This window comes from Opisthocomus hoazin, chromosome 3 (genome assembly GCF_030867145.1).
Source record: "Opisthocomus hoazin isolate bOpiHoa1 chromosome 3, bOpiHoa1.hap1, whole genome shotgun sequence".
Taxonomy (NCBI): Eukaryota; Metazoa; Chordata; class Aves; order Opisthocomiformes; family Opisthocomidae; genus Opisthocomus; species Opisthocomus hoazin.
The window spans coordinates 76,688,782-76,710,766 of NC_134416.1; the positions used below are offsets into that span (position 1 = coordinate 76,688,782).

The 21,985-nt window shown below is 42.9% G+C and overlaps 1 protein-coding gene across 2 annotated transcripts in view; it reads left to right on the forward strand.

Moving 5' to 3' along the window:
* The window catches only part of GALNT1 (polypeptide N-acetylgalactosaminyltransferase 1), a 100,881-nt gene that overhangs the window by 14,523 nt on the left and 64,373 nt on the right, over positions 1-21,985 (forward strand). Inside the window, exons 2-3 of one of the 2 annotated variants that reach the window (XM_075416724.1) lie at positions 18,688-18,862; positions 21,175-21,256. The gene's annotated coding sequence lies outside the window, so the exon portion shown is untranslated. The remainder of the gene's footprint in view (positions 1-18,687; positions 18,863-21,174; positions 21,257-21,985) is intronic. The other variant, XM_075416722.1, reaches the window with a different exon arrangement.

Genomic DNA, 21,985 nt, shown 5'->3' on the forward strand with positions numbered 1-21,985 from the left:
GACAGTGTCAAAAGCCTTGCTAAAGTCGAGGTAGGCAACATCCACTGCTCTCCCTTGATCTACCCAGCTGGTCCTGCCATCATAGAAGGCTATGAGATTGGTCAAACATGACTTCCCCTTGATGAATCCATATTGACTACTCCTGATAATCCTCTTTTCCTCCACTTGCTTAATGATGTCCTCCACAATGAGCTGTTCCATCATCTTTCCAGGGATGGAGGTGAGGCTGACTGGCCTGTAGTTCCCTGGGTCCTCCTTCTTGCCCTTTTTGAAGACTGGAGTGACACTGGCTTTTGTCCATTCCTTGGGCACCTCTTCTGTCCTCCAGGGTCTTTCAAAGATGATGGAGAGTGGCTCAGCAATGACATCCGCCAGCTCCCTCAGGACTGGTGGGTATGTTCTGTTTGGGGCCCAAATGTCTTACTCTGGAATATAGCAAAAATATTTAAATGGCTAAATAATATCTCACTATGTCTTTTGTCAAATAGTGACAGTTATGATTGTGTAGCAAGCTAATTAGTGAAAGAGTTTGCAAATTCAGAACTACTAAGAGAATGTAGAAGTGTTGACTGGGGAGAATCTACCTGTTGGCAGGTGAAAGTTTTGACTAGCATGATTAGCCTGTCTAGCCAATTTCAGGTTGGAAAAAATCAGTTTGACCTTCTTCCTTCCCACCCCTCTTGACTCTGACAAGAGTAAAATTTACCCTTGAGATAGGACTTACTTTCCTTTTCATGCTTCCTTGTGCTTTTTGAAAATGGAAGCATAAAAATGGAAAAAAAAATGCTGTACGTGTTAAAAGATGTTGATATAATTCAGGCAGAAGATGGTAAGCTATGATTAGCAGGAAAATACCAGTGGGATCTTTGCAAGAAAGGGGAGGGGTTTATATACCTCAGTAAAATGTAAAATAGGCATACAGCCTGCTTTCATGTGCAGCACAGAGCACACTGTTGTAGCCCTGGGGTATGTTGGAAGAAATGTTGAGGAGATAGACAAGACAGTTGATGCACCTGCATAAGACGTGATGTCTCGAGCAAAAAATTACATGGTAGTCCAAACCAGACAGACAAGATAGTTATATAAGAAGTTAAATTTACATGCTCTCTAAATTCTTGTAGTTTTTTGTTACATACATGTGCTGAAGATAGCACTGAACTTTGTCTATTACAAACTTTCTTTGCCATATTCATTCTTGGTGAGTGAGCAGAATGTTGTTATGGTATGGAAAATCAATTTCATTTTCCATTCTATATGTAATTTTCCCATGAATATGGAAGGTTGATAAGGCTTTTGCTGAAAGGATCATATTTAGGCCATCATCTTTTTATTTAGAGTTTAGTTAGAACTTAGTTTCTGGAAGTGTAGAATGCTTTTTGGTGCAAATCTAAGAGCAATGCTGACAAATCAGTGGTTTGAGCATACTTGGTCTGTAGAACACTTCAGCTTGCAAAGCAAAGAACTGTTCTCAGCATTTGCTATTCTTTTGAAGCTGATGAAGCACTTGAGCTGCTACTTAAGTTGGTTCTTATTAATTTTATATCAAAGTAATTTGAAGCTAAATATTCACATATCATACCATGGAAATCCTGCTTAGCTTTTTTGACAAATGAATGGTTTTCTGTTTTGGTTGGAGCTTCACAGGGAGGTAATTTCAAGCCTGAGGTTTTCATTTGCAGAGCAAGGTCTTAGAAATGCTTTTTCAGCTGGCACTGTTTCTCTAGTTTAGTTACTAATGATAAATTGGATTTGAGTCTTTAGAAAACATAGTATGTTTCCTAACGTATACAAAAAAGTTAGTTGATACTTTCCATGTGAGCCAGTGTTAAGAATTGGTTTGCTGAGGCTATGACTTTGAAACAGTTGAGTTGAAAGCTGAATGAGTTGGGAGGCTTTGTTTTGGGCTATCAGGAGGTGTGCAGAAGTGTTGAGAGCTTCCTGCTTGCTTTTCTTGATGTCAAGTTAAACATTTTGGGATAAGTGGTTTAAGACAGTGTAGTACTCCAAAGATTTTTTCCCATCTTTCTGAAGGAATGAGTGTTGATTGAACAAAAGTAGCACATTTGTATTTTTATCACTTTTTATTTAACTGTATTTTTAAAAGGTGCCTTTGATTTTGATGCTTGCTGAAGTGTTCTATAGTAAGCATACCTGCTATCAAATGAAATGTTCAGATTTTCTGCTTCCATAAGTCATAGTCTCTCTATATCCTGACCTTGCTTTCAACATAGCGAGTACTTAGGCTACTTGTTACACTATTTTATCTTGAGTAACTTTGTTTTTAGGAGTTGATTAGAAACTTAAGCTTTCTGAATGTTTTTGTATTGCTGCCTGACTTTTGATGTACCCTAGGATGAACTTCTATATGGAAGACTCCTGTTTCATCCCTTTCTAGAATATTCAAACAAGAATTATTCCTCAACCCTGAACCAGCCAGGTGTTTTGGGAAATAAGAGTTTATACAACTGATGTCTTTCCGGTGACTTAAAATGCTAAATGGTTAAATTTATATCCGAATAGCTGATGGAGATTTCCAGTAGTGAAAGTTTCTCAGACCCTGAAGCATTCTGCCAGGTATCAGGTTAATAATCCTTCCCTCATGATGTTATGATGTAATTCACGCTGCTCCTGGTCCAGTTGCTACAGAGGCATTTAAATTGACATGGAAAACAGATACAGAATAACTGAAAAACAAACAATTAGTAAAAATACAAGAGATAATTACCACGTAACAGGCCTGTTGAGATTTAGTGTAACAATGGCAAGTCTCAAAATTCAAGAAGTAGGTTGTTAGCTTAATGAGCACACCAGTCTGCCACTGCTGCTGAAGCAAACAGCCTTGTCCTGGCCATTCTTTCCCTTCCTTAGGCATGTATTGTGAAACAGATTGCAATATGTTCTGTATAGCAGTGCATTTCTGCGCTAAATTAGCTCTAACCTGTACCCGAAAGCGATGGTGTCAGAAAGGAGTGTGGGGATAGCAGCAAATGCTCAGGGACTAGGGGACATTGTTATGCATGCTGTGAGATGCAGTGCTGATTTTCAGTGTTGTTGATTTTTTAACTTGATTTTAGGCGTGATGTGTGTGTAAACTGCATACCGTGTTTCTTGAATACCAAAGTATCTGCTGGGTTTGTGCTTGTAAAAAGAAGGGCACTGCAAACAGCTGATTGACTCAGCAATTAGTAAACTAAGTGAAACAGGGCATTGCTAGGAAGAAACCTGAAGGTTTGCAGCATGACTTGGGAAACTGTGTGCCCGATTGCTGCACTGCCAAAGGCTGCATTAAAATAGTTGTCCTTTTTTTATTTTCATTTAGAAAAGTTAATTCCTTGGTTTATTGTCACAGTTTCCTTATCCTTGTTATGACAATGTCAATAGCTCTTGGTATTCTGTTTCAACTACCTGTTACTGATTTTACAGAGAGGGACGAGAAAAGTTAGGGTCTGTATTACTAACTGAGTCCATTGTTTTGGAAACTTGATAACAGAACGTTTCCTGTGTTCCTTCGTGGTAAACAGAACTTCCTGCAGTAGGAACCATTATCTCACCTGAAGCCAGAAAATGTTTGCCTGCCTGCTTCTGCTTAGAAGAATGGAAGAAATTTTTTTGTTTAAAGTGATCTTCCTACTCTTGCAAATGAGAAATAATAGTCATTTGTCAGCTCAGCCAAATTTCAGATACTGTTGCAAGCAGCAGACCTTAGCCTGGAGGCAGATGAAGATATCCGAAACTAGAGTTTCTGTGGGAGGGTTAATATTTGTGTGTGAAGACATATGCTCAGTGAAGCAGTTTGTTGTTTTAGGATACGCATTCTCCTGTTGACACTGACAGACAGTCTTACTGAAATGCTTCGGTCTGACAGAAGGCAGCAAACTATTCCCTCTTCACTTCCATTGATTTCCCTCACCACAAAATTTTTGTTTTAAATAGAGCATTAATATTTTCAGAGAACTGAGTCCCCAGGCCAGACATTTTTCCTAGGGGAGGTTCTATATATTACTTCTGTGCTCTAGGCTAAGATTTTTCTGAAGGTTTACTTTTTTGTGCTGTAAACTTACTGTTCCCGGAGTTGAAGTCCTCCTAATAAGCAGTGCATTATTTTGGACTTTGGAGTTATAATATGCTTGTTCACCTCTTAAACAGCTGTCCCTAATATTTCCATTACTTACTGCAGGACTAACGTTGTAATGTGTGATAATATAGGGCTTCATAAAAGCTTGTGAACAAGAATACAGTTTTCTCATTTTCCTCTTTGATTAACAAGTGCTAATTACCTCTTGCAAGAGAATACTTCCTATTTGATTTGTGAAGTTTTTTTTGTTATGTTTGCTTCCTAAGTTAGTAAATATATAAACAGCCTTTTTCAGCTGTGTATACAGCCATAAACTATTTGGTTTAGAGTAAGGACTCTAATATTTGTATTTCTTTCTCAATGAAGATACAGAGGTGAATAGACAGTAGACTGTCTCTTATGCCAGAGTGCTGGAAGAAATGTTTTTCAGTGTCTAAACAGACATAATTAGATGTGTGGAGCAGTGGTTTTACTTTGGGGACTTTCTACCACTTAGCACTTTGTTTATTATCTTCATAAGAAAATATATCATTGGGATCCTTTGTAAATGTTGAGAAGTATTGTGTAAATTTGACATTGTCTGTTACAAATTTACCAGTTGATTTATTTCAAGTACTGCCTGTTGTGAATGGCAAGTCTTCGGATCTTGCTTAGATATCTCCCCCTCCCACTTTTCTCACTTGAAGTAATATGCTATAGTGCACACTGTAATACTCTGTGTGTGTGCGATCTCCAAAAAAGCTAAGCCTTTGGTTGGAAGTAGAGCAATTCTTTAGTTCCCTTTCTCTACATATAGGACAGAGTTGCTGTAATTTCATTATCCCACAATTGCCTCTTGCCACTTGCAAACTGATTTCTTGGCCCATGGAAGGCTGAGGTTGTGAACTTGTAAGCACTGTTAAAGCAGCATGTTTGAATATCCATAATTTTGCATACCTCTGGTCGTCTCTGAGGTAATGGGAAATATTTGTAACTATCTCACTCTCGGTAGTTCCATTAAAAATTATCAGTGGAAATGGAGAAACTGGGTTTGACAGTAGCTCAGGTATGTGGTTTTTTTCTTCCTAAATTCTGTTCTCCCACACCCTCCCTGTAAGTTTCCCTACTGTTTGAGTTTTTTGCATCAGATCAGAAAATGAGAGGTTACAGATCATTCAATTGTGTGTTATACCTGAGAATATAGCAGGCAGCTTTCCTGAAGCTTTCGGCTCATGTTGAAGAAAGCATTGATCGTCAAGGGGCATGCAATTTTGCTGAACGTTTATGAGGGCACTTGTGATTAATTTTAATGTAGTTATGTATATAACTATTTTGTATTTGTAATTAAATAGGATTTTTTCCTCAGTAGGTGTGGAAACTTTTACTTTTTTCTGAGGAGTGAGGGAAGACTAAAAAAGCTTAAAAAGAAGGTGTTGTCTTTCTCAGTTGAAGGGGCCCTGTGTTTGTCTGCCAGTGTTAATGTACACTTTTTCTAGAAAAGAATAGTACTCTGAAAGTGGAAGTTGAGCCATATCATAATAACTAAATGAAGAAACCTACTTTGTGTACGTACCTGTGCACATGTTCATATGCACATATCTGTATAGGTAGCTGGGTTAATGCCAGTTGGCATGCTGGAGGGAGTTGATTCTGCCTAGTTGCTGCTGCTTGGTTTAAGGCTGTTGCCGTACTTGCATTTTCGGAGGAAGATGACTACTTGAGCTGTTACAGTAAGCGATAATTATCTGACATCTCCTGAGCTTCATGTGACTTGTGGTGAAGAGTTGTCAGTGAGGTCCAAAGTCAGTGCTTTGTATACAGGAAACGCGTTGTCTGTCATGTCAGGGGTGTGCATCTGCTGCTGGTCCCACCTGAGCTCTCCAAGTGGGATGAGAGAAGACAAGAATGGATTTTGAAACTGTTGTGGAATAGGATAGGAAGGTGGAGATTTTGAGAGGAAAATACAGCTCAGTCTTTAAGTTTTCAGTAGCCTATTACAATAGAATTATTGCCGAAAAACTAAATTACCCGCTCTTTATAAACAAACAAAACAAACAGAAAACTTTTTGTTGGCACTAAAGCTTATTTTCTTGACTTCGGGGTTCCTTTATAGTGAATGCTTTGTCAACTGGAGGAGCTGAGAGATGTCTAATGCATTTTGCACTTTGGCTCACATCCTCCATACGAATCCGTGCTGGTTGCTTTGCATACTTGTGAAACAAAGCGGGTAGTGTTCGCTGGCTGCTGAAGAGAAGGTGCGGAGGGTGTCTGCCAGCTCGCAGCAGTCAACACACAACTCTTTGTTGATAGTCCCACTGAAGGCAAGCATGCCCGGGCCATTGATGCTTCATGCTCATACTTAAGGCTGATGGACCTTAATGCTATCAAAATAAACTGGGTTTGCTGATTGCTTTACTAATGTGTTTTGAATCACAATAGTTAAGAAAGACTTCCATCATCTTTACAGACCTGTAGTGCTGCTCCTGATTTGCGGATGATTTGCTTTTTGTCTTTCTGGAGAGCAGTTGTGAGGTTGTCCTGGGTTTGGCCAGGACAGGGTTAATTTTCATCGGACTCCAGGACGGGGCACAGCCGAGGGGTGGGGGCTGACCCCACCTGGCCAAACAGAGCCCGGTATTCCATACCATGTGCCATCACGCTGGGTTCTGGGGGGGGGGAGTGCGGCGCGGCGGGGTCTCACTGGCGGTTTGGGAGGGGCGCGGCACCGGTCCTGTTCGGGAGAGTGGCTGTCTGGGTCGTGCGGTTCGTTGTTGTGTTTTCTCCTTATTTGTATCGTTGTTCCTGTTTCCCTCTGTTTGCTGTTCTGTTAAACTGCCCTTATCCCGACCCACCGGTTTCTGCCTCTTTCTTTCCATTCTTCTCCGCACGCCGCCAGGGGGAGGGGCGGCCGCGTGGCGCTTTTGTTGCCGGCAGCAGCTGAAACCAAGACATTAAATTTGGCGCCCAGGCGTGGGGCGGGGATAACGGCAGGGCTGAGCAGAGGGTGTTAAAACTGCTTTCTTACATTTTGTTAAATTTTGTTATACGCATTTTTCTGTGTTAAACAGTCGCCAGTAAAAATGTTTCTGACTTTGATCAGATGGCTGTGGTTTTTGAATCCTTATTTGCAGTATGTATTCAATGCCGTGCTGTTCATCATCGCTGGGAAAAAGATCAGGATGATGATTTTGCTGTACTGTACGATATCGACTTATGACATGATAACATCACTGTGCATGAAATTAGGCTTGTATTTGCATGTGGCACTGCGGTCATTTCTATACCTCGGATCCTATGTCTTAGAATTTGTTAATAATCAAACCCAGTCTGTGGGGAATACAGAAGGGGATACTTTCCCCCACTCTTTCGCCCCCCCTCTTTCCCTCAGGCTGGTCCTAACGGTACCCATGGGATGCTCAGGCCAGGACTCTCCTTTTGTTCTGCCTCCTGAATGGGTTTTGGGTCTTGTTTAGGGTTAAGCAAGTCGTTAAGAACATCGTGCAGAGACCTGCCCCGGGGCTGGACAGCTGTGAGTGTCTGGGTGTGTGGGACAGCATGGGAAAGTACCTAGGGCAGTGGACACCCCCAATGTTTTTTAAACTCACCCCTGAACACGTGCAGGATCCGGACAATCTAGTAAAATATCTGTAAAAAGTGTTCTGCCACCCTGGGAACTCCAGAGAGACACAGGTCACCGCAATGTGCTGGGGTCTGGCCCACGCCTACCGAGCCCTGTTCAACCTTATTCAGTGCCCTAAAGGGGAAAGGGGGGGAAACAAAGCGGCAGGCAGTGCGACTGGTGCTGCCCCCCCAGCCGGCCCTGCAGCCCCTCCAGCCCAGCAGGCAGTCACAGCCCCCCCGACCGGCACCGCTGCTGCCACAGCTGCAGGGTCTGCCTCAGTTTCCCCAGCGGGCACAGCAGCTGCTCCAGCCGCAGGCATCGCGGCTGAGCCCAATGACCAACCTGTGCCAGTAGCAGTTGCCCCCGTAAAACTAAAGAAAGACGCAAAGAGAGCAGATCGCTCCAGGAGGGATGACAATGAGCCAGGGTCATCGCAGGAGATAGAGACAGAGATCATCACCTGGTCCCTGTCCCTGGGCGAGCTGTGAGACATGCGGAAAGATTTCAGCTGCCACCCAGGCGAGCACATTGTCACCTGGCTGCTGCGGTGCTGTGATAACGGGGCCAGCAGCTTGGAATTAGAGGGCAAGGAAGCCAAGCAGCTGGGATCCCTGGCCAGGGATGGGGGCATTGACAAGGCCATTGGGAAGAAGGAACAAGTCCTCAGCCTCTGGAGGAGACTTCTGTCAGGCGTGAGGGAGAGGTACCCCTTCAGTGACGATTTTGTATGCTACCCTGGCAAGTGGACCAATATGGAAAAGGGTATTCAGTACCTGAGGGAATTAGCTGTGCGGGAGCTGGTTTATAATGAACCAGACGATGACCAGTTACCCACAGACCCAGATGAAGTCCAGTGCACAGCATCTACGTGGAGGAAGTTTGTGCGGAGCGCACCCTCTTCATATGCCAACTCACTGGCAGTTGTAAAGTGGAAGGGTAAGGAGGCACCAACAGTGGATGAGGTGGCTGTCAGACTCCGGCAATATGAGGAAAGTCTCTCTTCCTCTGTTGTCTCAGCTGTGGAGAAACTGGCCCGGGAGGTGCAGCAAATCAAAGAGAACATGTCCTACTCCCCACCTGTATGGACCAGTGTCTCAGCTATTAGGCGCAAGCGTTTCTCTGCTCAGGAGAGAGGATACAGAGGCTACACACCCTGGGGCACCCTGTGGTTTTACCTGCATGACCACGGAGAGGACATGAGGAAGTGGGATGGAAAACCCACCTCAAGTCTAGAGGCATGAGTGTGTGAGTTGCGAGGTAAAACAATCACGAAAGGGGATTCTCTTAGGAAAAATGCCACTCCAGTTTCCAGCAGCCAGCTCTCCAGACCAGGTAGACAGTTTCATCTTGATTCTGATCCTCTGGAGGGGACCTCCAAGTCATTTTTACAGCAGATGAGCAGCAGATTCTCTGACGAGGATTAGAGGGGCCCTGCCTCCAGCCAGGTGGAGGAAAGGGACAACCGTGTTTATTGGACGGTGTGGATTCGGTGGCCTGGCTCGTCAGATCCACAAGAGTATAAAGCTCTAGTGGACCCTGGTGCACAGTGTACTTTAATGCCACCAGATTTCAAAGGGTCAGAGTCCATTTGCATTTCGGGAGTGACAGAGGGGTCCCAAGAGCTGAGTGTATTGGAGGCTGAAGTGAGCCTCACTGGGCAGGAGTGGCAGAAGCACCCCATTGTAACTGGCCCCGAGGCTCCGTGCATCCTTGGGATAGACTGTCTTAGGAGAGGGTATTTCAAGGACCCAAAGGGGTATCGGTGGGCTTTTGGCACAGCTGCTGTGGAGATGGAAGAAATTAAACAGCTGTCCATTTTGCCTGGTCTCTCGGAGGATCCTTCCGTTGTGGGGTTGCTGAGGGTTGAAGCACAACAGGTGCCAATCGCAACCACAACGGTGCACCGGCGACAGTATCGTACCAACTGAGACTCCCTTCTCCCCATTCATCAGCTGATCCGCCAGCTGGAGAGTCAAGGAGTGATCAGCAAAACTCGCTCACCCTTTAATAGTCCCATACGGCCAGTGAGAAAATCTACTGGAGAGTGGAGACTGACAATAGACTACCGTGGCCTGAATGAAGTCACACCACCGCTGAGTGCTGCCGTGCCAGACATGCTAGAACTTCAATATCAGCTGGAGTCAAAGGCAGCCAAGTGGTACGCTACAATTGACATTGCTAATGCATTCTTCTCCATCCCTTTGGCAGCAGAGTGCAGGCCACAGTTTGCTTTCACCTGGAGGGGCGTCCAGTACACCTGGAATCGACTGCCCCAGGGGTGGAAACACAGTCCCACCATTTGCCATGGACTAATCCAAACTGCACTGGAAAAGGGTGAAGCTCCAGAACATCTGCAGTACATCGATGACATCATTGTATGGGGTGACACCGCGGAGGAAGTTTTCGAGAAAGGGGAGAAAATAGTTTAGATCCTTCTGAAAGCCGGTTTCGCCATTAAGCGAAGTAAAGTCAAGGGAGCTGCACAAGAGATCCAGTTTTTGGGGATAAAATGGCAGGATGGGCGCCGTCAAATCCCAGTGGATGTCATCAACAAAATAGCAGCTATGTCTCCACCAACCAGCAAAAAGGAAGCAGAGGCCTTCCTGGGTGTTGTGGGTTTTTGGAGGATGCACATCCCAAATTACAGCCAGATTGTAAGTCCTCTGTACCACGTGACCCGGAAGAAGAATGATTTTGAATGGGGCCCTGAGCAACGACAGGCATTTGAACAGGTTAAATGGGAGATAGTTCATGCCATAGCCCTTGGTGCAGTCCGGTCAGGGCAAGATGTTAAAAACGTGCTCTACACCGCAGCCGGGGAGAATGGCCCAACCTGGAGTCTCTGGCAGAAAGCCCCAGGGGAGACTCGAGGTCGACCCCTGGGGTTCTGGAGCCGGGGATGCAAAGGATCCGAGGCCCACTATACTCCCACTGAAAAAGAGATTCTGGCAGCATATGAAGGCGTTCGAGCTGCTTCAGAAGTGGTTGGCACTGAAGCACAGTTCCTCCTAGCACCATGATTGCCGGTCCTGTGCTGGATGTTCAAAGAGAGGGTCCCCTCTACGCACCATGCCACCGATGCTACGAGGAGTAAGTGGGTCGCTCTGATCACCCAGCGTGCCCGAATGGGAAACCCCAGTCGCCCAGGAATTCTGGAGGTAATCATGGACTGGCCAGAAGGCAAAGATTTCGGAGCATCGCCAGAGGAGGAGGTGACACGTGCTGAAGAGGCCTCACTGTATAACCAGCTGCCAGAAGATGAGAAACAGTATGCCCTGTTCACGGATGGGTCCTGTCGTATTGTGGGGAAGCAGCGGAGGTGGAAGGCTGCTGTATGGAGCCCTACATGACAAGTTGCAGAAACGGCCGAGGGAGAAGGTGAGTCCAGCCAGTTTGCAGAGGTGAAAGCCATCCAGCTGGCTTTAGACATTGCCATTAGAGAGAAGTGGCCAGTGCTCTTTCTTTACACTGACTCTTGGATGGTGGCCAATGCCTTGTGGGGGTGGCTGCAGCAATGGAAGAAGAACGACTGGCAGTGCAGAGGCAAACCTATCTGGGCTGCCCCATTGTGGCAAGATATTGCTGCCCGGCTAGAGCAGTTGGTTGTAAAAGTCCGTCACGTGGATGCCCACGTCCCTAGGAGTCGGGCCACTGAAGAACATCAAAACAACCACCAGGTAGATCAGGCTGCTAAGATTGAAGTGGCTCAGGTGGATCTGGACTGGCAACATAAGGGTGAACTCTTTATAGCTCGGTGGGCCCATGACACCTCGGGCCACCAAGGAAGAGACGCGACATACAGATGGGCTCGTGACCGAGGGGTGGACTTGACCATGGACACCATCGCACAGGTTATCCATGAATGTGAGACATGCGCTGCAATCAAGCAAGCCAAGCGGGTAAAGCCTCAGTGGTATGGAGGACGATGGCTAAAATATAAATATGGGGAGGCTTGGCAGATTGACTACATCACACTGCCACAAACCCGCCAAGGCAAGCGCTATGTGCTCACTATGGTGGAGGCCACCACCGGATGGCTGGAAACCTACCCTGTGCCCCATGCCACTGCCTGGAATACCATCCTGGGCCTGGAAAAACAAGTCCTGTGGCAACATGGCACTCACGAAAGAATTGAGTCGGACAACAGGACTCACTTTCCCAACAGCCTCATAGACACCTGGGCCAAAGAACACGGTATCGAGTGGGTGTATCACATCCCCTACCATGCACCAGCCTCTGGAAAGATCGAGCGGTACAATGGGCTGCTAAAAACCACCTTGAGAGCAATGGGGGGTGGGACTTTCAAAAATTGAGATACTCATTTAGCAAAGGCCACCTGGTTGGTCAACACCAGAGGGTCCACCAACCAGGCTGGTCCTGCCCAGTCAAAACCTTAGCGCCCAGTTGAAGGGGATAAAGTCCCTGTAGTGCACATGCGGAACATGTTAGGGAGATGGTTTGGGTTAATCCTGCCTTGGGCAAAGGCAAGCCCGTCCGGGGGATTGTTTTTGCTCAAGGACCTGGGTGTACCTGGTAGGTAATGCAGAAGGATGGGGAAGGCCGATGTGTACCTCATGGGGATTTGATTTTGGGAGAGAATAGTCCATAAATAAATTGTATAAAGTTAATTGTTAAATAACCCTGTCACTGTCTGTTATCATTGTTATAATTGTTATATTTTGTACCATTAGTAGTAAGAATCGTCCAGATTAAAGAAGGATGGACTTTTTTTTTGATGAAAACCTAGCAGAGCACAGCGATGATGGAACTGGACCTGGTTTTTCAACAACTGGCATCCAGCAACTTCATCAAGATCATCTCCTGCAGACTGTGGGCACAGACCGCACCAGATACATCAGCCGTGAGGTCCGGATGCAGCAAGTGACCGCCCATCACCACACATCACCTCTCCTGCCATGGAAGGCCATTACGACAGATGGAGCTTGAAGTCATGGATTAAATGAACTCAACGGACACTTTAGAGTGATGATCCATAGACTGAGGGAATGATATCTGGAGACAGGAGAAGTGGTGGTGATCAACTGGACAATGGGGGACCTGGGCATGACGTAGATGGTATGGAGTAAGGGGTGGATAATGTCCTGGGTTTGGCCAGGACAGGGTTAATTTTCACTGGACTCCAGGAAGGGGCACAGCTGGGGGGTGGGGGCTGACCCCACCTGGCCAAACAGAGCCCAGTATTCCATACCATGTGCCACCACGCTGGGTTCCGGGCGGGGGCGGGCAGCGGCGTGGCGGTGACTCACTGGTGGCTTGGGTTGCGCGCGGCGCCGGTCCTGTTCGGGAGAGCGGCTGTCTGGGTCGTGCGGTTCGTTGTTGTGTTTTCTCCTTATTTTTACCGTTGTTGTTCCTGTTTCTCTCTGTTTGCTGTTCTGTTAAACTGCCCTTATCCCGACCCACCAGTTTCTGCCTCTTTCTTTCCATTCTCCTCCGCACACCGGCGGGGGGAGGGGCGGCCGCGTGGCGCTTTTGTTGCTGGCGGCAGCCGAAACCGAAACAGAGGTTATGAAAGATAGCTTTTATACTTTTTGAGTTGTGCAATTCTGTGTAGGTACTGTTTGAGTTATGAAAAGGATATTTCCTGCAGTCCAAAGAGATTTAGTAATGATGCTGAATATGATAGTAGACACTTTACTGTTGAGAGCAGTAGCTTGTCTTGTATGTTTAGATTTTTTTCTTGTGCTTTCCAGCAGTGTAGGACTCTTAAGCAAAGTGAAAATGAGCTTTGCTGTAGTCTGATTTGGGCATAGGGCAGGGGGGAGGTAGCATTTTACAGTTGACTTCTAAAAATAATATCTGCTTAAAAAAACCCCTGTGGGTTCAGTCACTCTTGGTCCCTTTCATACAGTGCTAGTTCTGGCTTGTGTTGCTTTGAGTTAGTGTCCCCAGAAGGCAGGAGGCCTGTGAGAGGAAGGTGCTGCTGCATTGTTTGCCTGGCTGTAGTTAGCAGCATCGTTGCTTTGTTGGTGAACAATCTATCGATGAAGACCAAGAAAAGTAAGGGCGTACACTTTAGATGTCAGCCAGACTGAAACAACTGTTACACTGACAATATTTTGTAAGTTTTGGGGAAATATTGTGATAGCAGTGTGTATTTCACACCTGTTAAACACATACCTATGTTTATAGTTTTGCTGCTTGTATTATAAATGATGCCTATGCATCTTATTTTTTTTTTCTGACAAATTGCGTGCAGGAAAAAAAAACTTTGGATTCTCTCCATTAAGAAAGATTTGTTGCAATAATTATTTCCCTTTCTGTCTTTCTGTATAAGATAAAGCCGTGAAGAATTATGGAATAAGACTGAGGTAGTTTTATTGTATGCTCTGGTTTTTTTTAATGTATTTTTGGTCACTTCAAGAAGATGTGTTTTTCTCAGTGTTATAAATTTTCTTTTTCTGGAGTTTCATGTTAGGCTAGTAATTTTCTCTCCTTTTCACAATTTTCTGTTCACTTCCTGGCTCTGATGTTTCTGACCATGTGCAGGGTCATGCCACTGGACTGAGCTGATAGAAAAAGTAAGCTGACGAAATGGAGTTGGTTACAAACTTTATGGCAGCTGTATGACTTTGGGTGTGTGTGGAGGTGTGTCACTGAATAAACAGAAATTGATTGTACAGACTGGGATGATAATTCATGACTAAGCAAGCATACAGTCACTCTATATTGTATTTAGGAAGAGGTGAAAGTTGTAAGTGGGATAAAGAGTAACAATTAGGGATAAATATTTCATTGTGCCTAAGTAGCTCTGCATGATTGTTGCTGTTACTAACATTATGCCTGTCAGAAAGAAGGTCTTTGAATAAAAGGAATACAGATATTGAAGCTGCTCAGTATAGACAGTTAATTGAATACGAGACAATTATATTTTGCACTCTGCAAAAATTGTGGCTGTGAATCTGGTCAGCACATCAGAGTGGCTGGCTAAAATTTGTTTAGGTTTAAATAAAAGCTCAGAGTATCGGATTCCCTGAATAGTCAGTTTTCCAAAAAATCTTTCTAGGTGCCACGTGCAAAGCTAAGGCACCCGTTACAGAGTCACAGAATGTTCGTGGTTGGAAGGGACCTCTGTGAGTCATCTAGTCCAACCCCCCTGCCAAAGCAGGGTCGCCTGCAGCAGGCTGCACAGGACCTTGTCCAGGCGGGTCTTGAATATCTCCAGAGAAGGAGACTCCACAGCCTCCCTGGGCAGCCTGTTCCAGTGCTCCGTCACCCTCAGAGGGAAGAAGTTCTTCGTCATGTTCAGCTGGAACTTTCTGTGCTTCAGTTTGTGCCCATTGCCCCTTGTCCTGTCACTGGGCACTACTGAAAAGAGTCTGGCCCCATCCTCCTGACACCCACTCTTAAGATATTTATAAGCATTTATAAGGTCCATTGTGGTAATGCAATATAAAACAGGACAGTAAAAATTATTGGCAAGGGAAATCTCTACCTAGAATCATCCTTATCTAACGTTCATCCTGTGAAATACTTGGGAGTTGATGTGAGAACTTCATATTAACAGAAGCTGCTTGGATGCTAAATTCCAAAATCCCAGCTCCAATGATTTCATTTGAAGTCTGCAGGCTATTTGTATGCACAGTTTAAGGCAGAAGTAGTCTTCAGTTTAAATTGTGTAGCAGTGTAACGTGGTATGAAACATTGAAAGCTAGTGGTATCTGGTCACCTTTATCCAAGTACTTATTTGTAACTGCTGTTGCAGCAGATGCTTTCTGGTTTTTGTTCACCTACATATTCTGTTATGGATGTCCAGGTTTCCAAACCCACTTGCTTGTCCACATCAAGTGTGTGTAGGTTGTTACTTTTTTGTGAGTTACTTAGGATTTACATCAAAATGAAAGGGCACAGTGCATGTTCTTCACCTTGGTTTCTTTTGCCTGTTTCTGGCTAGAATGACTTTTGTTTTGAGTCAGAACTGCAAGAAAAATCACCGACCAGTTGTGCATGCATACTGTGCCTTGGTTTTTGTTCTTGACAGGATATAGTGGAAAATCCAGCTAGAGTAGAAACATACTGAAGAGATGTAGTTACAGGTAAGACAGTCCTCTCTTCGAACATGCAGTTTAGGGAAGCATCTTTGGAAGCCTTATTGTGAAGATCAGAAACACATAATCAAGCCAATCTAACTTCCTCTTCAACAGGAAGCTTGTGGACTGGAGAAAGCCACATGTGATACTCTTACAGAGCAAGCTAAGGAAACATCGCCTAGATAAAAAAAGCTATTTTAGGCTGTGTGTAAAATCATTAGGTTAACAGTAGCCAGAGTTTTATTTTTCAGTAGTTCGTTTTCAGCAAGGGAAAGCATATTGTATGGGATTTTGTGTAGTTGTTTCAGCTTATTGTTCTTGTTCGTGAACGGGGTAATGGACTAGCTTGTGGTTATGAAATCTGAAGCCAGGCGGTGTTTGGGAATAAATGCAGATACGCGAAGCTGGGATGATAGTTCAGAAGAATCTTGAATATTGGAATGATGGTCTGAAAGAATAGGATGCGATTTAGAAGAGTAAGTGAAATGCTTTATATTTAGGTCAAAAAGAACATAAAAATAAAAGATGGAGATCAACTGTTGAAGTTGTTCTTACCACTCCATTCCCCACCCTGATCTATGACAAGCAATAGATTATAAAATGAGAGTCAATAATGCAGCATTGTTCAGAAAAGAGGTGTGTGCATGTATTGGCATGAATAAACGGTAGAATAATCTGGAGAACGTGCAGAGTTGAACCTTCTGCTCTGCTCTGCTCTGTATTATAAGGTTAAAGTACTGTATCAGTTTTGGCCACTGTGGTTCAAGAAAGATGTAGGCACAGTTAATTTGCCTCAGGAGGGTAATGGTAATGGCTGGCGATTTAGAAAAGATGTTATGTGCAGAAAGAAAGATTGAATTGGCATTTTTGTAACCTAAAGAAAAGATCAAGGGAAATGATAAGCTTTTAAGTGTGTGGAAGTTCACTACAAAAAAGAGAACATCTGCCCTTGGTAGATGTGCCTTGCTTACTAATAGCAACATGGACCATTCTCTGTGTCCTGCTCTCATTGTTTTCTTTTTATTTGTGTGTTTTATAAGAGCTATTTCTGCCCAGTGTCTGGACAGCACTGAACAAAGAGCCTTTCTTCTTAGGATCCTTTGAAGAAATATATACATTAGCAAAATCATGAAAAGGTGGATCTTCATCTGACCAGACAGATGTATAGGTAGATACTTCAGTTAAAACTCTTTAGCAGATAGAAGAGAACTTACCCCCAGATCTGCCTGGCCACTTAGCGTGTGATGGGCTAGTTTCCCCATCTGTAAAAAGGGATCATGTTCTCCACCTCTGTAAGGCACTGCAGTTTTACTGAAGTGGTATAAAAAAAGCTAATCTAATATAAGCAACACTGATTTTTTGTGTGTATTGCACATTACAGTGCAATTTGTAGAGCCTAGTCAGATATATCATAGAAGTCTGTGTGTTTAACCTTCTTGAAGGCTGTGACTAATTTGCCAAAGGGTCTCTTCAGAATTATGTCACAATCTCTCGATATTTAACACATTCAGAAAGGTCATAATCACATGATTTATGTTAGGTGTCCTGATGGGTATGTCTTGGGTCACCTTGTGAATCCATATTTTTCTGATCCTTTGAAACTTGCCTATTTTTTTCAGATTTGGTAGAGGTTGGTATTATTTCTGGGAGATGCTTAGCCAGTTCTTTTAAAATTCAGATTTGTAAGCCACTTCTGTACATATAAAATTGCTTACTATTCCTATTCTGTCAGTGTGCTTTATCAGTATTTTGGTAATCTATCCTCAAATGGCAAATAAAATTAGGAGTTGAGACATTTTCCCTTTCTACTTTGATATGCAAAGAAAATGGGAAACTGCCAAGTATTATATTTACTTCGCCTGCCTCAGTACTAGGGTAATTATTTGTTTCACAGTAAGCAGTTGACAAACACCTTCTATCACTGCCACTCTTAGCTTACCTTACAGTGTATTTCCTCCATACTGTCATGTTATCATATTGTTAGCATCTTGGGTTTTTTTCTCCCTTGTACGTAATTTTTCATCTGGACAGGTAATACATAAATCTAACGGTTTAAACAGGCAGAGCATAACTTAGCAGGCTCATATGCAATAAGGCAAATACAACACATAAGCTAATAATATATGGCAAATATTACTTAAGTGTAGGCAAGTTGCAATTGTATTAACAATTGAAAATATCTACTTTCTTGTCTGTTAAGATACTTTGTTTACTTTCCAGCGGCTTAGAATTTCCTTCAGACATTGCTGCATTAACTGGATGAAGGAGGAGATTTGAAGGAATTCAATCAATTGCTGAAATTTTAACAGATAAGACTTGGAAAGGCTCAGGCATCATTTTTCAGGTGTCACTTTTTAAGAAGTGAAAAAGCATTACTTCTTAAGCATCAGTTCTGTGTTAGTTTAATAACACCTTTTTTTAACGAAAGCTGTTGTTATAAATGCTAATTTTTAACTTGTGGGCGAGAGATGAAAGAATGTAAAAAACCCTACATCTATAAACTAGAATACATATGGGAAAACTTAGTCCAAAAGAATGATCATCTGGGGAGCTGCTCATGTGAATGTATGCCGTTGAAGAGGCTGTTTTCTAGCCTTATCGAGTACAATTCATAGTTTGTTGTGCGAAGTGTTCGTGATTGGATAAAGGGCGACATATATAGAACTCAAAAATAGATAACTGCTTATTTGGGAGGACAGGCAGTCCTCCCACTTAAATCATATCATCTGAAAGGCTAAAAAATTTTGATGACTTGTTCCACCTCTCCACTCTACCCTGCATATGTTGTTTTCCTCACAGGCTGGCTTCACTGCCTCTTTTTAGAAGCAGTCATTTGACTCCTCCTCACTCGCACAGGATATTGAAGTCTCAAATGCTGGGAAACTTTCATCCCCTTGCCCTTGCGCTTCAAGCTCTGCCACAATTGAGTGGGGAACTTATATGAATTTCTGTTCTTCTTGTAGGGCCGCCTTAAGACGTTGTGGATGGAAGACCTCTTCTGCTTCTGCGTTCATGTCAGAATGGCCTAGGCCAATCTGTTGCTCTATGGTTCCTACCACAGGCGCTCTACAGCAATGTGTTGGGATTTTGCCACCAGTGCTAGTGGACCATCCAAATGGCTGTAAACCTGCAGAGGAGGTTAGTACAAAACGTGACCCAGGAATTTTTGATGCTTTGGTCAGGTCTGTCTGCTTTTGGATGTGTCTTAGAGCAAAGGGAGCACTTGGAGACTGCATATATGCTACTTCTTTATCATTGCATAGTCCATATTTTTCTGTTCTTTCAGGGTCCTGGTGGACCAGTTCAGTTGCCTGCAGTTACTAAATAGGTGTCCTTAAGAATCTCTTTAGATACTAGCACAGCCCTAGTTTGTCGGTTACTGTGGTTGTCTCTGGGTATTGGAAAGTACAATATCCAAGTGGGTAAAGTGCTCTGTTGTTAGTTTTCCTAAACTTACTTTTACTCTCTCAGTATGATACCATCTTGAAAAGAGTGTTTTAAGCCAATGCACTGGAATTCAGATCAATTTTCCGTCCAGCTGAGCTAAGAAAGCCTGGTTTTTATTTTCTGTGTTTCTACAGTAAACATGGTTCCCTTGAAGCAGTATCCTTGTCAGATGAGAGATGACTTATTAAACTACCAAGATGACTTACTAAACTACCACTGTGTAGTCACTGGCTGCCCAATGAGGTGTTTAACAACTAAGTTCTTGTCAAGCTTTCTCTCTGTGTGCATCTCCTTCTTGCTACCGTTTTTTTAAACTTGATTGAAACAAGATGGAGAACCAAAGTTTAATGGGACAGATGAGCAAAAATGTGGTATGACAAGTCTGTTTCCTTTGGCAGAAAAGATCAACCAGTTCAGTTGTATTTAGCGTGTTAGATGTTGACCTCCACTTGATATCCTTGGTATTGACACCTTGTGTTTATTTTTTGCCTTGATTTTTTTTTTTTTCTTTCCTGCAAGCCTGTTAGCACCTTTCATAAGATTCATTTTCACAGACTGAGTTCTGAAGAACTCATTGGGGCCATCTTTGAAGTTCAGGTTCAGCGGGGTAAATGGGAAAAAGCCTGATTCAGGTCTAAATGGATCCTTTTCCAGTCAGTTTCAAAAGATCTTGATCTGGCATGCACTCTTAAATTCAGTGCTTAAAAAGTATAGCTTGAATAAGCATCAATTTAGGGGATAGTGAGAAATATATCCAAAATTACTACCTAATACTGTTAAATAATAGTAGAGGCTACTCAGAATAAAAAATAGGGGGGGGAAGCAGAGCAATTTTCTTATTTCTGGATTTACTGCTTATGGCCTGTCAAACTGTAGCTGCACTGATATTTCTTTTGTTGTAGCCCAGTCACCTCTTCTGTGATTGTTGACTCTAATGGTGAGTTTAATGAGGTGACAGATTTGAGTGGAAAGAAGTGCTGTTGAGGGGGATACCTGATTGGTCTGCATTCTTTGGTCTGGGTCTGCACTGGGAGACTGATGTTGCTAAAACCCACAATTGTTCTTGGTTATTTTTTAGTTGTATCAGTTCCCTGATTGAGTTTCTTCATTGCTGTGTAATTTTTTGCTGGCAAAGCAGAAGGGTAGTGTGTTGGAATGAGAGAGAAGATGGAGTAGCAACTACGTACGCAGTAGTGTGTTGGTGAATCTTTAACCATGGTCTAACCATGTAGTATGGCCTCTCAGGCGTGTCTACTCTCTTGTTGTAAAGTTTCTAGTATCTTCAGAGAAGTTGACGATCTTTCACAAAAGTTACTGAAAAGTAATTTTAAATGAATTGGAACACAGAATTTTAGAACAGGCTTTAAAAAGTGTCTAATTCAAATTTTAAAAGTGATTGTATTACTCAAAGGCTGCGAGCTCCAATTAATGTATAACTAAATTTGCAAAATAGTTCCTTCATATTCCCTTTTTTAATGTTGTTTGACAGATTAACCTTTTTTATGGTGACCCATTTTTCTCTTGGCTTCTAGTCAGGTATGAATTTTGAGTTGTAAAAAAAACCATAAGTTGCTACCAGCTTTATACGTTCAAAAATGATGTGTCACATTAAACACATTAGCTGGTTTTACAAAGTGCCTGACAACTTGTAGAAAAAATTGGCAAAGTAATAAGCACCTGAGTATTTGGAGAAACTTAAGTAACTTAGTGAAGTCTGGTACATCTCTGCCATACCTTATGTTCTACTGATTGTTTTCTCTGTGCAACTATGCAGAAAATTCTTATGGTCAATCTCACAGGTAACTGGGGGGAAAAGTGAACTCTTTCAAGAAATAATCTTTCTGCCTTAAATTACATATCACACTGTTCAGATTTCTCAGGGCTGCTGCGCAGTGAAACAAATAACAAATTCTAAGTTTTATTTACTTTTCTCCCTTACTGATGCAATGTCTATATCTTGATGTGGCTATTTTATTTAAATTTGCCAAACCTTTTTGTATTAGGATGAAAACCTGCAAGTTAAGCCAGATGAAAAACCTTTTGTGGAATCACTAGCTGTACGAGTATAGTCTCGAAATTTAACATGTGAGTGAATCTGCTGTTTTTCTTCTAGACTATTAAGAAATCTAGCAACATTTGAAAAACATATCTTAAAGAATGCTGAAAATGTGGCATTTTCCTGTGAAAATGACGTTGTTTAAATACATTCCATGATATAAGTGAAATCTATTTTTTGCAGTTTTATTGATTTTTGCTTTTCTAGCATTTCTTTCACAAATGAGCTCAAAACATGATAAGTTTGTTGTTGTTTAAATAGAGACTTTTGAAGCCTTTAACAAAACAGGATTGCTGTTTTCTTTAGAATTCAGTGTATTGTTTCCATACTACTGGTTTTGGTCAAACATGAACTTAAATGTTAATTTTTTTTAGTTTGCAATGAAGTTGAAAGTTGGGAAGAGTGCTCAGTGGTTCTGTCTAATCTTTGGAAATCCAAACTGTCCATCCAGTCCTGCACAAATGCTGTGATTACAGTGACTTGATAGGGCTGCCCAAGAGCTTCTTTAAATTTATATCAGGCTGTTTGATGTGGACCTCTTTCAAAAGGGGAAAAATGCAGTGAAAAGGAAAGGGAAAGTAGGATTCTGTTGTGAGAATGTCCCAAAATGTGAAAGTAGCCTTTGCAACAGTTAAAAATTGGCAGTACTGATACTTCTGTAAATTCTCTTGTTCTGTTTGGCATCACAGGTTCTTCAGTATATAAAACTCTGTAGCTCACCTGAAGTCTGAATTCTAGAGTTTAAGCTCTGGTCCTGT